Genomic DNA, 2,179 nt, shown 5'->3' with positions numbered 1-2,179 from the left:
GGTCATTATTTTCTGTTGCAGTAATTGTTTTTTGTAATTTAGAATATAATGAACAATTTAAGTCTATCCATACCGTTTCTTTCTTAACCATGTATCGGTTTTAGGATCATGAAGCTGGAGCCTATAGCTGTCATGGGGAAAGAGGGTTGGTCTGCAGTGAATCAAAGGAAAACCCTTAACACTCACAACTACAGACAATTTATAATTACCTATTAACCCACTTTTTCTTGTTTATTTCAATTTTCCCACACGTGGGACTAATAAAGGTTATCTTATCTTATCTTATTTGCTATGTTTATGTCATGATTGAAAATCACCTCAGAGAAAGTAGAACTTCAGATCTTGTTACAAACTAAACCTATCCTTAGACATTTGATAACTGTAATTGTTTCTACTCACAACAAGATCTGAAGAGCCACATTAAAGTACCCAAATCAAAATCTGTGTCTAAATGTTACTGCTAACTAATTTTACTGCTGTGTCTTGGTGTTTACTTGAACATTGGCCCATGCTGTGGGTTTTGTGAATATATTTGTTTATTGAGTTCAAATTGAAAACATTTAAAAGTAAAAAGCAAATTTGAACATCTGTGAGTGAGAAGTGCCATCCTGTGGTTACATTGTGCTTCTCTGTTTGATGTCTGAACTTTTGTTGAACAGTGGGACAACAGATTTTGCTGTTTTTGTGAGCCAATACAAAACTCTTTCCAGATAGTTTGTACCTCAGTCCCTGAAAGACCAGGAGGTGGAGCAGCTTTACATCATTGGAAGACTGGGGGAAAAAATGTTCAAGAATAGGTCTAGTAGCAAGCGCGTGAGTTTTAAGACTTTAAAAATTCTTAATGTCAAAATTAAAACCTCAGTGCAACCAATCTAAAAGTGCTCATGTGCAGCATTGGAAGTTTCCTGCACTATGAATAAAGGCAATCTTACTTTAAGCCATATGCACTAGCGGGTGAAAGGATGTGCTTTTTGCAGTGATTATCTCTAGCATTGCTTGTGATTGGCACTTCTGCTGTTGTTAAACATCAGTCTCAGAATGCACTAAACTACCCTGACACAAGACAAGTCAATCAGAGCTTGTAAGATAATATAATAACCTTTTGGCCATCTGACCTACCTTCTTATTTTAATCTTTTATAGCAGAAAAAAATTAGAAAGTGAAACCAAAAGTTTTTATTGTAGGTTGACCTGTTTTTTTACCTCACGTGGAAGCACTCATCCTGTTGGCAGAGAAAGAGACCGGCACTACAGAAAGATAAGATATATTTTATTCTACCTCCTTTTTTCCAGTAAGGAAATTTGTTTTGGACTCTACACTGTAATATACGAACAAACTCAAAAGACCAAACAAACAAAAAACAACCAACAGATGTGATTAACATTAGTGAACATAAAAGAGACATCATCACCACCAAGGAAAAAGAAATATGAAATTACTAATATGATAACAACATGAATAGCATATTTAGATAATGTGCATGTTGCTGAATTAATTTGTTTTGATCCAATTTTTGATCAATCAATGAATGTCACATTAATATCCATTAGTGGCATGAGCTCTTTCAAATACTTTGTTCAGTTCAAGTTATATAGTCACTATCTATATACAGTAGTTCATTCATTTTTACACGAATATATACTGGACATAAGATTTTTATCCCCTCAGCAGCCTATTAATTCAGACAGTGGTATTATTTATCTAGTTTTTAATCAGGCTACACCAAACCACCTCTGTATTTAGACTACACTCTGGACTTATGATGAGGACAAATACATTTAGTGTACTCCAATAATTTACAAAATCTTTTGTCTACACAGTTCCAGGCTGAAGAGCTGAAGACAGTACATGTCTGTCATTATTTAGGGTGTTTAGGACTAACGAGTTGTGTCACTGTGTCCTCATTTTTTATAGATCAAGGGCAGAGTACCCCAAGCTTAAGTGTTCATTAAGTTGTTTGTCACATAGATATAAAATAAGCTCAGAGATTGAGCGGGTGTTAAACACAGGGTGCTTAGTTTATGTAAACATGTAGTTTGTTGTTTTTTTGGTTTATGTGCTGAAAATGGTTTATTTGTATATGTTCTATCTATCTATCTATCTATCTATCTATCTATCTATCTATCTATCTATCTATCTATCTATCTATCTATCTATCTATCTATCTATCTATCTATCT

The sequence above is a fragment of the Haplochromis burtoni genome, unplaced genomic scaffold, assembly GCF_018398535.1.
Source record: "Haplochromis burtoni strain Fernald_Lab_line unplaced genomic scaffold, NCSU_Asbu1 Contig_124, whole genome shotgun sequence".
NCBI classification, from domain to species: Eukaryota; Metazoa; Chordata; class Actinopteri; order Cichliformes; family Cichlidae; genus Haplochromis; species Haplochromis burtoni.
The sequence above is the reverse complement of the archived record's forward strand: the minus strand, read 5'-3'. Positions refer to the sequence as shown.